At 41.0% G+C, this 16,193-nt stretch overlaps 1 pseudogene; it reads right to left on the reverse strand.

Moving 5' to 3' along the window:
* Positions 1–6,395: 6,395 nt before the first annotated feature.
* LOC104654261 lies at positions 6,396–6,920 on the reverse strand (annotated as a pseudogene).
* Between the last annotated feature and the right edge of the window lie 9,273 nt (positions 6,921–16,193).

Here is a 16,193-nt window from a genome sequence, read left to right on the forward strand (position 1 = left end):
GCCTAAGGCCCACTGTAACCACTATTTGGCTACTGCCTGTGTTCACCCAAGGCCCTAGGGTTCTACAGTATGCAGATGGGAAGCCAGTCGGGTCTGTGTCTTTTCTGTTAGGGCAGCAAGTTTCCCCAGATCCTCGGCAGGTACAGAGATGCTGTCTAGAAGCCAGAGATTGGAGTTAAAAAAAAACCCTAGAAATCTACCTGATATTTTATTCTACTGTGGTTAAGCTGGCCCTCAAACCACAAGACAAAAGTCTTTCCTGTTCTTCCCTCCCTTTTCCACTGGAGAGGAGGCTCTCCCAGTGGCCACCACCACCACTGACCTGCAGGGAGTTCTGCTAGGCCACCACCAATGTTCACATAAAGCCCAATGGCTCTTCAGTCAGCTTGTGGGGAATGCCGCCAGGCCAGGCATGTCATGCCTGTGACTCACACTTTAGGGCAGTGGGTTCTCCTCTGGCCCAGGGCAGGTCCAGAAATGCTGTCCAAGAATCAAGGCCTAGACTCAGGGTACCCAAGAGCCCACTTGATGTTCTACTCCACTGTAGCCAAGTACGTACCTAAGGTGTAAGACAAAGTTCCTTTTGCTTTTCCCTCTGCTTTTCTCAAGCAGAAGGAGTCTTTCATAGTAGTCACTGCAGCTGGGAATGTGCTGGGTCTCACCTCTAACCAGCATATCTCAGACTCTCACCCAAGACCCACTGTATATTACCTTAGTATCACTTTTGGTTATTTGGGGCTCAAAGGCTCTTTAGTCAGTAGATGACAAATCCTGCCAGGACTTGATTCTTCTCAAGAAAGTGGGTTCCCTTCTAGCCCAGGGTGTATATAGAAATGTTGTCTGGTGAACTCATAACTCTGCCCAGTGTCCTATCTTATTGTGGCTGAACTGGTAGTCAAGATGTAAGCCAAAGTCCACTTTCCTCTTAGCTCTCTTCTCCTTAAATAGAAGGAAGTCATTTTTATTTATTTATTTATTTATTTATTTTTGAGACAGAATCTTGCTTCTTTGTCCTGGAGGAGTGCAATAGCACAATCTAGGTTCACTGCAACCTCTACTTCCCGGGTTCAAGCAATTCTTCTGCCTCAGCCTCTCCAGTAGCTGGGATTACAGGCATGTGCCACCATGCCCAGCTAATTTTTGTATTTTTAGTAGAGACAGGTTCACCATGTTGGCCAGGCTGGTCTCGAACTCCTGACCTGAAGTGACCCACCCACCTCAGCCTCCCAAAGTGCTAGGATTACAGGCATGAGCCACCACGCTGGAAGGAGTCACTTTTGTTGCTGTGAGCTGCACTGCCTGGGGTTGTGGGAGGGATGATGCAAGCACTCCCTTAGCCACTCCAGCTGATGTTTCCCTAGGTCACATGCCTCCCTAGTCCACTGGCTCTAGTCCTAGCCCGGCACTAGGACTTGCCTAGGAAATGCAGTATTTGTGTCCCTGACTGCCTTTTAATTTTACCTAGTACTCCAGAGCACTTTAGCCCTTGGTGGTGAGGCTTGCAGAGAAACTCAAGTCCTGACCACTGGGATGGATGATCCCCTCTAGATAAGGCTGATCCAAATGATCCCTCTGTGGGCAGGCACTGGCTGAGTCCAGTTCAACTTTGCCCTCTGTCGTGACAGAACAGCACTGAGTTCAATATCAAGTCCTACAGTCATGTGCTCTCTCTCCCTAAAGTGCTCAGATTCCCTCTCCATGCCACGTAGCTGTTGCTGGGGAATAGGGAGGAGGTGGCATCAGCGATTCAAGACTGTGTCCTACCCTCTTCAGAGCCTCTTTCAATGATATAAAGTTAGATCCAGGTACTGTGACTCCTCACCTGACTTTTGGTTCTTAAGACTTTTGGCTTTTTTGTTTGTACCTAGTTGTTAAAATGTTGTGTTCCTTTGGGGGCGGACAATCAGTAGAGCTTCTATTTGGCCATCTTGCTCCGCCCCCCGTAAACACTGGCTTAATTGATATTTTTAGTGAAAAATGCCAGTGTGGCAGAGAGGAAAGAACATTGGGTTGGGATTCAGCAGACTAGGGTTCTGATCCCAGCTCCATAACTAACTGGCTATGTGATCATAAGGAAACCATACAACTTTTCTTGTTCTCAGTTATCTATTAAATGAGGTTGGATAATTAACACTGTACTCAAATCAAGAGACTCGTGCATAGATAGAAACACATCTGTGATTTCTGGGCAGGGACAGGTAGAGATGGCTTGTCTGGAATGGGTAGAGATGTCCTATTTGAATGACACCAACATAAATGGAAAAGCTGCTGAACACTTGTGGGTAGCTCAGTTTGGGTTCATTCATGAGACAGAGTCCACACAGTAATTTGGACAAGGGAAAGTTTAATATAAAGAGTTGTTAATTATAGGAAGAGACTACAGTAACAAAAGATTGGCTAGTAAGAAGTGAAGAGAATGCTAAATAATATAAAAATAGCAGATACAAAGAGCCACTATCCCTAGAGCTGAGCTAGAACACGCAAGAAAAAGCTCCCTGCACTCAAGGTTGAGATCCAGCCCATGTTTGGTCAGGCCTTTGGGAGGTGATTAGGTCACAGGGTGGAGCCCTCATGATTGAGCTTCAGGCCCTTATAAAAGGGACCCCAGAGAGTTCTCCATGTGAGGATACAACAAGAAGTCAGCAGCGTGCACCTGGAAGAAGGCCTTTACCAGGAACTGACCATGCTGGCTCTCTGATCTCAAACTTCCAGCCTCCAGAACTTGATAAATAAATTTCAGTTGTTTAGAAGCCATCCACTCTATGGTATTTTGATGTAACAGCCTGAACAAGTCAAGACTTTGTTGGAGGGCATGGCTGTGGTTCACAGAGTGGCTGAGAGATCACTGAGGTGCCATGCCAGTGGAACTTGCTGAAAATCCTCTCTCTAGGGTATCAGGGAGAGCTGTTCATAGGGACATGTCTCACCAGAGACATTCTGCTACAAAAGAACCCAAAGGCTTCTAGGGGAAGCTGACGACCACAGTGCACTGTAGAAGCCAGGCACTAAATAAGCTGTGTATAAGGCAAGAACTGGATGCTTAAGGAGTCACCCCTACTGTAGGAGCTGGGCACTAGAGAAGCTTTGCACTCTGCATAAGCTGGACGCTGGAGAAGCTGCCCACACTGCAGGAGCCTGCCAAGAGGGCTCACTAGAATCAGGGAGCAAACCCCTTTCTCCAGCAATGTCTCTTCAGTACACTCTACTAGCATAGCTTAACCTTGTGTCAGCTGACAACTGAAAACTAAAGGGTTCAGCTTCATTTCACGGAGCAAGCAAAAAGGATAATTTTGGGTCTCATGGGCACTAAATCAATAACTTGCACAGGTGGACATCAAAAGCAGTTTCCTAAAAGACAGGAGTTCATGAAATGTGTCTTGTACCTTGGCAATCATTTGTTCTGGAGGCAACTAGCCAGAGAGAGGCCTGCTGACCAAACTGAGGCCCTCTGGACAGCAAAGAGCCTTAAAATTTTGAGTTTGATCACACCTGTAATCCCAGCACTTTGGGAGGCCGAGGCAGTGGATCACAAGGTCAGGAGATCGAGACCATCCTGGCTAACACGGTGAAACCCCGTCTCTACTGAAAATACAAAAAATTAGCTGGGCGTACTGGCGGGCAGCTGTAGTCCCAGCTACTCGGGAGGCTGAGGCAGGAGAATGGTGTGAACCCAGGAGGCGGAGCTTGCAGTGAGCTGAGATTGTGCAACTGTACTCCAGTCTGGGCGACAGAGTGAGATTCCATCTGAAAAAAAAAAATTGAGTTTGAATGCTTTAAGGAATGCCATACCTGTTCTATTTATCACAGTCCTCAGTAACTCCGTAGGATCTTAAGCTCAGCAGCAAACTTCATACAAATATATGCTGGGCCCACATAAGCATCTGAGCACGTGGTCCTTAACCATTTAACCACTTCATTTTACAGGTGAGGAAACAGCATGCTTAAATGACTACTTCTGCCCCTACCCCCATCTCTGTCATAGTCACACAAAACAGGGGGGAGGTAATACAAAAACCTTCCTTTAGTGATGATTTTTCTCAAACATTTGCTTTGAATCTGGGCTGTTTGTATTGCACAGATTTTGCTCATTTACATAAAATCAGGATCGTTGGAATAAATATATTCAGGTAATCCTCTGAGGCAAGAAAATAACCAAACACTTACCCAGACTTGTTTCTTCTTAGGTTAACTAGCCTGATATTACATATGCCTTAATGTAAAATCCCATTCAAAATCTCCTAAAACAAAACCAGCACTTCACAATTTGTAATTAGTACTACAAGAACAATTTAATTGATTCTCCTGTTCTCCCTTCTCTTGCATTTTCAGAGCCATTACTTTCCATCTGATGAGGTTGTAGCGCTTTCTATCACTTCACCAGAATGGGAAATCTCTGCTATTTTCATTAAGTAACTAAATGTTAGGCCATGTCCAATTCTTAAATAATTTCACACTCTTGGCAAGGGGGGAAAAGATTATTCCAAGTTATTTCAAAGTTTTTACAGAATTGCTAATAATAATAACAGTAGCAATGCCTTACTAATGCAGAATACTTTATGGTTTATAAATATGTATAATATGTAGTATATGTGACATAATATTATAGATAAAATATATATAATTTCATTTGAAATAACTCTTTAGAAATTTTACTTGATAGACCAGTTTTATTGCAACTTAAAGATGCTAAGGTGAAAAATAATTTGAAAACATTTTAGTTCATTCCAAACAGAAACATAAGCCTAATTATTTTATTTAAAAATAAAAGACACCTCCACACATTGACAACTACTGAAATTTTAGGTAAATAAGTAAGTTTCAGAAATTATTCTGGGGCACAGTATTTGTAAACAAGTAAAAAATGGGCATGGTAAAAACTTGGAATCTGGCAGTCTGAACACATCGATTTGTAAATCTTCTCTGCCCATAATGGGTCACATTCATCTTCTCTAAGTTTTGGTTTTCCAATCCCTGATGCAGGTAGGATTCCATATTCCTTTACAACTTTTGTTTCTCCCTCTCCCCACAAAGGCAGTGACCTCATTTGTCTTTCTTTGTCTTTACTCCTGATAGGGAAGGAGTTTGGTTTGTTTTCTTTTTTTTTTTTTTTTTTTTTTTTTTGATGATAAATGCATTTCACTATTTATTTAGATGTTTAAGCTCTCACATTGTTTTTACAAGCTGATGAACACTGACAAATTATTTCTCCCACAGAACTAAAACCACACATCCCCAGACAGTATAAATATATGGTTGAACTAACCTTAATATATATCACCATTTTATCAATTACATAATAAAACAAATTATCAAGTATCCAAATATTAAGTTACACAGCTCGAAAGGCATATAAAATATTAGATGTCTGCTCAGTTCATTAGCAGAAACCCACTTCTTTTTTTGCAAGAAAGGTTAGGAAGGGAAGGAAATAAAAAATCATTTTCAAACAAAAATAAGTTGGTAAACAACTTCTGATAAATATGGAAAAAATTACAAGAATTTCAGAAATTTTATGATTAAGAATTGTTTTAGCTACAGTAACAAATCATCTCTACCTTTAAAAAATATTTTACTAAATTAAAGGGCATATCGCACATGCTCTGCACAAGACCAAGGCAATATTTTGCTAAAAATAATGAATAGCCCCCTCCCATTCTTTTCTCAGGCTGTCCCTGTGAAGTTGCACCTCAGATTGCAAACATTAAATTAACTGTAAGGCCTTTCTGTCTGAAGACATTAAAGACATGTGCTTCTATACAATGTAGATTTTTTAAATGGAGGTTTTTCATAACAGCACAAAGTAAGATTTATTGAAACACATTAAGTAATCACTGTAAGACTTGGTAAAAAAAAAAAAATGGTTAAGCAAACCTGATATATGCGAGTATGAAAGACAGCAGGCAAGTCAGCATGTAGGCCCTACTTTCAATGTTTGAAATGATTGAAGGAATAAACTACATAAGGTCTAGAGTGTTCATAGTTCCTAGGATTTTAGTTCTGTATGGTACTAAAAATATACAAGTATTGTGCCAGGTGGCACCTAATCCTCCCAATTTTCTTATATATTGATAAGATTCTGGCATGGGAATAGATTTAAACAACACATAACTCAATACTGCATGATTTCAGGAAAGGTCAATTGGTACAAATGACAAGCACATTTTAAATGCTAACAGCAAGAATCTTTTGACAAGTGTCCAAATAGGTTGACTGTAACCCAAACACAGATGTTGCCAAATCTATCCAGCTTGTGGCCTGGTAAAACTGCCTTTCAGTACTCCTATGGAAGCTTCATTAGACTTGATCACTAAGCCAACATGTTTGCTAATATGTCTAATAAATCAGGTCCTATCTCAAGTTCCACTTCCAAGGCAGTAGCATCAGGGACCCTGGTTTTATTGACTGCAACAGTTGTATCTATGACCACTGGGGTCTTTGAAGCGAAGCCATATCTTTAGGACAATACTTCTCCAAATACAAAAGTTAATTGCTGTTAAAAGCTCGACGCTGCTTTTGTCTTATGAATTGTACTGCATCTTCATCTTTCATTTTGCCTTCAATTAATGCTAGGGCAACAAGTACTGGAGCTCTCCCAAGGTCTGCAGTGCAATGAACAGCAGTACCACAACCAGGTTCTTTATGAAACTTAAATTTTACAAGACTTAACCAGTCATCAACAATCTGGTTGGATGGTGGTGCACCATCATCAAAAGGCCAATAGAGAACATGGATACCTTCTTTCTCCAGAAGAGTAGTGTCATAAGTTGCTTCACATACTCTTATCTATTGTGAAAACTCCATACTTCTTACGTTCCTCTATAAATTTGTTTAAGGTCACATTGGTTGGATTGTGTGTAGTAAGAAATCCTCATGCTCTTGTATGTGACTTCCACAGGAACTGGGTGTTTCATTCCAGCCATGTTAATTTAGTTAAAAGACACTCAATAGGGTTATGAAAGAATTTTAAAAGTTGAATATAGAAATGATGCAAAGAAACTGAAGTCTACTTCAATATACTCCACTTGAAATTCTCAGTGCTTTGAGTATGAAGTTGTAAGTAATGATAAATGAAACTAACCTCCTAACAAGAAGCGGCAATTCTTCAATCCAGTAATACCGAGGCAACAGAAAGGAAGTGCAGTGAGGTTTACCCCATCCAGGTCAGAACTCTTGTAAAATGCCCTGTGGGTTTCAATACAACACTTCTGTGTCCAGGATAACCACTCTTTTGGGTGCCTCTTGGTGGAGTAGTAATGAATTTCTGCAGCTTCCTTGTTTGCACTAGAGGTCGTGCTGTGCCTGGCAGTAATCTCCACTGCCCTTCAGAAACTCCATAAATGTGTGACCAAGAACACCACAGAACTGAGGAATGTGTTTATGCATTGAAAATGGTGGCCTACTGTGTCAATCTCACTGGGAGCTGCAGACCAGAGCTGTTCCTATTCAGAAGTATCACACTACCTGACTTCAAACTATACAACGAGGATACAGTAACCAAAACAGCATAGTACTGGTACCAAAACAGATATAGAGACCAATGGAACAGAAAAGAGGCCTCAGAAGTAATACCACACGTCTACAACCATCTGATCTTTGACAAACCTGACACAAAAAAGCAATGGGGAAAAGATTCCCTATTTAATAAATGGTGTTGGGGAAAAACTGGCTAGCCATATGCAGAAAACTGAAACTGGACCCCTTCCTTACACCTTATACAAAAATCAACTCAAGATGTATCAGAGACTTAAACGTAAGACCTAGGACCATAAAAATCCTAGAAGAAAACTTGGGCAATACCATTCAGGATGTAGGCATGGGCAAAGACTCCATGACTAAAAACACCAAAATCAATGGCAACAAAAGCCAAAATTGACAAATGGGTTCTAATTAAACTAAAGAGCTTCTGCACAGCAAAAGAAGCTATCATCAGAGTAAACAGGCAACCTACAGGATGGGAGAAAATTTTTGCAATCTATCCATCTGACAAAGGGTTAATATCCACAATCTGCAAAGAACTTAAATAAATTTACAAGAAAAAACAACCCCATCAAAAAGTGGGCAAAGAATCTGAAAAGACACTTCTCAAAAGAATAATTTATGTGGCTAACAAACATATGAAAAAAATGCTCATCATCACTGGTCATTAGAGATATTCAAATCAAAACCACAATGAGATACCATCTCACATCAGTTAGAATGGTGATCATTAAAAAGTCAGCAAACAACACACTTTTTTGTGTCAGATTTGTCAAAGATCAGATGGTTGTAGACAAATGCTGGAGATGGAGAAATAGGAACACTTTTACACTGTTGGTGGGAGCGTAAATTAGTTCAACCATGGTGGAAGACAGTGTGGCAATTCCTCAAGGATCTAGAACAAGAAATACCATTTGACCCAGCAACCCCATTACTGTGTATATACTGAAAAGATTACAAATCATTCTACTATAAAGACATATGCACATGCATGTTTATTGTGGCACTGTTCACAATAGCAAAGATTTGGAACCAACCCAAATGTCCATCAATAATAGACTGGGTAAAGAAAATTGGCATATATACATCATGGAATACTATGCAGCCATAAAAAGGATGAGTTTATGTCCTTTGCAGGGACATAGATGAAACTGGAAACCATCATTCTCAGCAGACTATCACAAGAACAGAAAACAAAACAAAACAAAACAAAACAAAAACCACATGTTCTCACTCATAAATGGCAGTTGAACAATGAGAACACACGGACACAGGGAGGGAAACATCACACACCAAGACCTGTGGGGGGGGTGGGGGGCTAAGGGAGGGCTAACATTAGGAAAAATACCTAATGTAGGTGATGGACTGATGGGTGCAGCAAACCACCATGGCACATGTATACCTATGTAACAAAACTGCACGTTCTGCACATGTACCCCAGAACTTAAAGTATAATAAAAGAAAAAAAGAAAATGGCGGCCTAATCCTACAGCTGGTCCCTTAGCAGTGGTGGCACGGGCTGCAGGGCAGGAGGCAGAGATGGTCATCGCCAGATGGCAGTGGCCATGTTGCAAGTAGTCAGGGGGTACACCAGACTCTACCATGCAGTGAGTGGCTCCTGGTTTGTTTTCAGACATCAAAGTTATACTACAAGGTATAATCTTGATTCTTTTACTTATTCAAAAATATTTTAGTACCTACTTTCTGTCAGGCATTGCTCTGTGTAATAAGAATATAGCAATGAATCAAATAGAATTCCTGCTGTCGTGTAGTCTATATTCCAAAGAGGGAGACAGAACATGTGCTCATCAGGTAATCGCAGAGTTTGTCAGGTGATGAAGTGCTCTGGGGAAGAGTAAAGCAGGGAAAGAGGACAGGTGAGTGATGTGGACCTAAATGAGGTGATCAAGAATGGCTCTCCAGAAAAGGTAATTGTTCAGAAAAAAAAAAAAAGTTAAATCATTCAAGAAAAGGCTATGCTTATATTGCAAGTATTCCCTCTACAACTGCTGAAATCAGACTCAAAGGGATGATTATGAAACTGTATTTGTCAGCTTGGGGATGCAGGAGAAGAAGAGAAAAGGGGGGCGGGGGAGCAGATTGTGTTCTTCCTAACAGTGGATTGAGTGCTTGAAACGTATCACATACCCAACAAATGTGCAATGAATCTGAGCATAGTCAAGCTTCACACCTCTCATAAATCGAGGTAATGCAGCAGTCCTATCAAGCACAGTATTTTGGAATGCCAGTATGATGGATCTCCCTTATAGTTCAGCTGGTTTCTATCTCTGCACCTCATCCATCGGATAGTCCTCTGACAGGAAAAGAACCAGTGTTATCATGGAGGAAGATAGAGCATCTTATAAGGGAAGTCCTAGCCACATGAGAAAGGAGGGAATTCCTGCCCTCCTAGACCCAAAGGATAGTGTAAAAAGGAGAGTACTACAAAGTTCTCTCTTTGTGTCCTATCCTTGGGTCAAACACTGGGGTAGGGTAGATAGTGCTGGACATTTAACCTTTGCTAGATATGGGAGAATCTGGAACATCAGGGTTTAATAGCATGTTTTCCCCACTGTGCCTGAGGAAAGATGCAAACCCCTGGTTAAAAACCTTGCACGTGGATACATGTCCCAGGAGCAGTAATAGAGAAATGGCCGGGGAGAAGACCCAAAGGTAGAATTCCTGGCTCCCCAAGGCTCATTCAGTATCTAGAACTACACTGTCCAATATGTTAGCCACTGGCCACACAGGCTCCTTAAATTTAAAGTAATCAAGATTAAATATAATTTAAAATGTGTTTTCTTAGTTGCATTAGCCACATTTCAAGTGCTCAATAACTATGTATGGCTCAAGACTACTGCATTGTACAGCACAAAGAAAGAATATTTCCATCATCATAGAAAGTTCTATTAGAGAGCAGTAGTCAGCAAACTTTTCCGTAAAGGGCTAACTAGTAAATATGTTTGGCTTTGTGGACAAGAAAGTCTCTGTCACAATTATTCAATACTATTGTTTTAGCATAAAAGCAGCTGTAGCCTGTATGTACATAAACAAGGATGGCCATATTCCAATAAAACTTTGTTTTAAAAAACAGGCTTTGGTCTGAAAGATGCAACATGCCTGTCCCTGGGATAGAGGAGCCAAAAGTTCCCACATGCCTCAGTAAAGGGACAGAAGCCACTGAAAGAATCAGTGAACTAGTGGAGGCCTGGGCTAGGGCCAAATTACCTGATCTGTGCACCCAGAGGCGATATGGGTCCAGGTACAACTCAGACACATAGGCCAAAGGCCAGACCACAAACCTGCACCCAGATTCAAGGCCATCCTGAGAAGGAGCAGGAAGAGAGGAAAGAAATTCAAAAGACCAACTCCAAATTATCGAAATGATCTAGAAGAAACTGTTTAAATGGAAGAGACAGTGATACTGTCTGTTGGCAGATGTAGGTGGCCCCGCCCACTGTGCCAGTCCCACCACTCCCCATATCCCTAACCCCCTGAGGGAGTAGGAGCTCAGGAGGAAGTTTAAATCTATTATTTTAAAAAAATAAGCTACAGTTTCCTTAACTCTCTAAGTTATAGTGAAAATAAAAAGTCAGTGCTGCTACACAGTGTTTTCTCAAATATATATAAAGACACTTTAGAAAGGAAATCTTTGCACTCTTTCTAGGAGCACTGATTTGGCATAATTCATCTCTACAGCCCCTCCAGGGCCTCCTTGTGACTGAGGATATACACTAAGGCCTTGTGTGAGGGGAACACTAGCATGAAGGGAGAAAATCTGGGCTCTAGCTGTGTGACTTATGCTAAACCTCTAGCCACTCTGGGCTTCAGTGACCTTATCTGCCTATATGGGGAGACAGATCAAATGACTCCTAAGTTCTTATTCAGTTCAGAAATAATATTTTATGATTCATCTGAAAGAAATCTGACTGGGGTTGTGCCCTGTTGTTATAATTAACGTAGTTAGCCTGATCACATGTCAATGGATTAAGTCTTAGCTTTACTATTAAGATAAAACTGAATAAGCTAAGTTTCTTCCAGTTCACTGAAAAGTTCTGATATTTAATACTTGGATAGTTGTAAGGACATGCTATCACTCAAACTATATCAGTCGTCTCAGGCTGCCATACTAAAATGCCATAGACTGGGTGACTTAAAGAACAAACATTTGTTTCTCACATTTCCGGAGGCTGGAAGTCGAAGATCAGGGTGCCAGCATAGTTGGTTTCTGGTGAGGGCTCTCTTCCTGACTTGTAGACGGCCACCTTCTCACTGTGTCCTCACATGGCAGGGAAAGAGTGAGCTCTCTGGTGGCTCTTCTTTTAAGGGTACTCATCTCATTATGGGGCCCTACCCTCATGACTTCATCTAAATCTAATTACTTCCCTAAGGTTTCATCTCCAGATACTATCTCGTTGGAAGTTAGGTCTTCAACACATGAATTTTGAGGGAACACAATTTAGTCCATAGCACAAACCTTCAAATTACTTTAAGGTAAGATGCTGACTTCTTGGAATTTTGCAATCTACTCATGGACAAAACAAAAGAAGATGTGTTTCTCATCAGCAAGAAATTTTTGAGAAAGGAATATCAAATTGTGTCCCACCTTTCTGATATTCAAAGCAGAGGCAGGATGGGAGGATGACTGTCTCAATTACCCATTATCATAATAACTAACATTTACTTGACAACTTACTGTGCACCAGACACTCCTTGAAGTGCTTTACATGTATCATCTCATTTAACTCTACAATAACCTAAAGTGATAGCCTTTATTACTAGATCTATTGTAGAGATGAAGACACACTAATACTTGGAAAGCCTTAGTAGCTTTCATACAGTGTCACAAATAATGAGACTGAGTCCAGATAGAAAACTCAGTAGACTAACTCCAGAGCCTGCCCTCCTAATCACCATGATCTACAGCCTTCGGGTTGGACACAAGTCATGGGAAGAGTGCCTGTGTGCATGCCTGTGTGTACACACACGCATGTGCGTGCACACGTATACACATAAATCAGTTGTGCTTGAAAAAGGTAGCATGCATTTAATGTATTCATAATATGTGTTAATTAATGTGTTAATGCCTATAAGTTATTCACAGCCTATGATGGACTTCTTTAACCAACTAAGCAAAATGCATTCTCCTAACATCTTGATGAGATCAGAATCCCAGAAAATGGGAATTTTGATGAGTGGTGAAGACCAAGAAGATATTTTGAACTGGGGCCCTTGAAGGATGAAAAGTCCAGATAGAACATTGAACTTAGAAGCCATGAACAGCTAGGGTATGAGACAAAGGCTCAAGTGCTTGATAAGAGGAAAAGGATGGAAAAAAGGAGGAAGCCCTATTGGGGCGAGAACTACGGCAAGTGAGGTGTTCCCACTCCAGAGCTCTGTGTGCCAGATGCTGTACAAATTCTCCCCGCAATAATCTGTAGTCTGTACACAGCCTCCCTAGGACAAATCACTTTTACCCTGTTGCCCAAGATGACCAAAGGCAAGTCATTAAGACCTCTTTTTGTGCCAGCAAGATGCTTAAGTTTGGTCATTCCTGGCTGCCAAGATATGATGTATGACTTATGTTAAAATGTGACTGCATGTGGAACAACATTCAGAGGAAGCTCAGAAAATTCAATGGTTGAGTTTAAAGACAAGAGCCCAGTTCAGTGACAGAATGGATGTGCAACCAGTCATCCTAGCCATCAATTTAAATGGCCACATAATTTGAAAGACTGACAGTCATTAGTGTGCAGTATGAAGCTGTCTGAAGCACTAGCTTGGTTACCTGATGGTCAAGTTCACTAGATGGCTAGAGCTGGGCAGCAAGGTCTGTAAGTGCAGAGATTCCCTACCATATGTTTTCGCATCATGCTTGGACTTCTTGAAGATATCTATGATCTCAGACTCCGAAGTCACAATCAACTAGATAGTTGTTCTTTGAAAGTGGGGCAGGCAATGGAACATGGATATCTTTAGTCAATTCTCAAAGACCTCCTCAATGGCTGAGAATCAGTAGCTTAGCTAATAACAAAGCCCTTTGCTTTGACCTCTTAGCTGACTTTGGGACCTTCTGTGCTTGTCCTCTTCATATCCCTGCACTCATCTCTCTTCACCTTAACCACTCGAATCTCTAACCAGGAAATCTTTGCTTGACTTGGGCAATTCCCTGCCTTCCTTTTTCATGGGCATTGTGCCTACAACTCTCTTCTCCCTCTCAGCTTCCTGAACTATTCACTTTCCTTATTTAAAAGCTTTTTATTGCCCAAATCTTGGTGTCTAATATCTTTCGCTGATAAAAGGAACCAGGGTTCCATCAAAACAAATGGCTGATTTTAGGACTGGGCAGGAAATATACAAGTCTGGAGCATCTTATAATACCAGAAAATATGGAAGTGCTTGAAAAAGAAATTGATGGGATGTATTAGTCTGCTAGGGCTGTCTTAAGAAAAAATACCACAGACTGGATGGCTTGAATAATAGAAATTTATTTTCTTATGGCTCAGGAGGCTAGAAGTCCAAGATCAAGGTAATGTCAGGGGATTGGTTTCTGGAGAGGCCTCTCTTTCTAGCTTGTAGGAGACCATCTTCTCATTGTGTCCTCACACGTCCTTTCCTCTGTGCATGCACGTGCACACACACACACACACACGCAGAGGCTGCGGAGAGTGAGAGACAGAAAAGAGGGAAAGCGTATGAGTATGCTCCCTTGCTCCTTTGTGTGTCTTCTTCTTCTTTTTTTTTTTTTTTTTTTTGAGACAGAGTCTCGCTCTGTCGCCCAGGCTGGCATGCAGTGGTGTCATCTCAGCTCACTGCAAGCTCTGCCTCCTGGGTTCAAGCTATTCTCCTGCCTCAGCCTCCCAAGTAGCTGGGACTACAGGCACCCACTGCCATGCCCAGCTAATTTTTTGTATTTTTAGTAGAGTTAGGGTTTCACCATGTTAGCCAGGATGGTCTTGATCTCCTGACCTCATGATCCACCTGCCTCGGCCTCCCAAAGTTCTGGGATTACAGGCGTGAGCCACTGTGCCCAGAAGCACACTACTCCTATTGGATTAAAGCCCTATCCTTATCACCTCATTTAACCTTTATTATCTACTTATAGGCCCTGTCTCCAAATACAGTCACATTGGAGTTTAGGGCTTCAACATATGGACTTCAGGAGGACACAATTCAGTACATAGCATGAGGTTATAAGCCACCCACTTTTAAAAAAATGTTTAATGGCAGCCATAGAAAACTACCACAGCATCCTGGGACAACAAAAAAAGAAGTTAAAAAAAATAAGGAATCTGAATCATCTATAGACTATACTTAATAATAAAAATTAGGTTAAAAAACACAAAGAACCTGAATCAACTATAGACTATAGTTAATAATAATATATCACCATTGGATCATTAATTGAAACAAATGTACCATAGTATAATATAAGATATTAATAAAGGAAAAACTTGGTGTGGGGTAGGTGAGAACTCTGCACTAGCTTCTCAAAAGGACACAGGTGCCAACTGTAAGAGTTTCCACTGGCAATACTAGAATAATCTGAGCAACAAAATAGAGTAGTAATGGATTATAATCCAATGAGGTCACACTGATATAAATACATGACTAAATAAATTAATAAATGCGGAGAAGGGGACAAATCTCCCACACAGATGAATTGCAAATAATTTATGTAGATATTTCACCCTAAAGAGCAGGAGCCTAAATCCCCACTCCTTAGGTGCGGGCTGTGCAAAGTGACTTCTTTCCAAAATGCACAATGTGGAAAGGGAGAAAAAAGAGTAACCTTACAGTAGAGAAACCTGACAAACACTACCTCAGCCAGGTAACCAAGGTCAACATCAACAGTGATAAATCTTGTTGACACTGTGTACCCTTGATAAGATGTGATGAAAATATCACTTTACCTCTGTGACCTTCCTGCCAGTAACACATAACCCTAGTGTTATCATAAGAAAACATCAGACACATTCCAAAAAACGGGACATCTTACAAAACACATATCCAGTAGGTCCTCAATTTGTTGAGTCATCAGAAAATTAGGAAAATCTGAAAAACTGCCACAGCCAAGCAAAGTCTAAAGAGACATGACATAATGTGGTGTCTTGGATGAGATCTGTTATGGGTTGAATCATATCTCCTCTCACAAAAAAGATACGTTGACATTCTAACCCCCAGTACTTCAGAATACAACCTTAATTGAAAATAAGGCCATTGCAGTGTAACTAGTTAAGTTGGGATGCAGTCTAGAGTAGGGTAGGTCCTGAATCCAGTACGACAGCTGTCCTTATAAGAATCTCATGGCCATGTGAAGATACATGGAGAAGGCCATTTGACCGCGAAGGCAGGGATTGGAATTACGTAGCTGTAAGCCCTGGGAACCAGAGATTGCCAGCAGACCAGAAGCTAGAAGGAGAAAAGGAAGGGCTCTCCTATAGGTTTCAGAGGGAGTATAGTCTTCCTGGCACCTTGGTTTTAGGCTTCTAGCCTCTAGGACAATACATTTCTGTTATTTTTAAGCCACCCAGTTTGTCAAAAATATTTAGTGGTCACAGGAAATGAATACCGGATCCTGGAACGGAAAAAGTAAGTAAACAAAATAAAGACATCTGAATCAACTATAGACTGTAGTTAATAATAATGTTTCCACTACTGGATCATTAATTGTAACAAGTGTACCATAGTGTAATATAAGATATTAATAATGGGGA

Source organism: Rhinopithecus roxellana, chromosome 14 (assembly GCF_007565055.1).
Source record: "Rhinopithecus roxellana isolate Shanxi Qingling chromosome 14, ASM756505v1, whole genome shotgun sequence".
NCBI lineage: Eukaryota > Metazoa > Chordata > Mammalia > Primates > Cercopithecidae > Rhinopithecus > Rhinopithecus roxellana.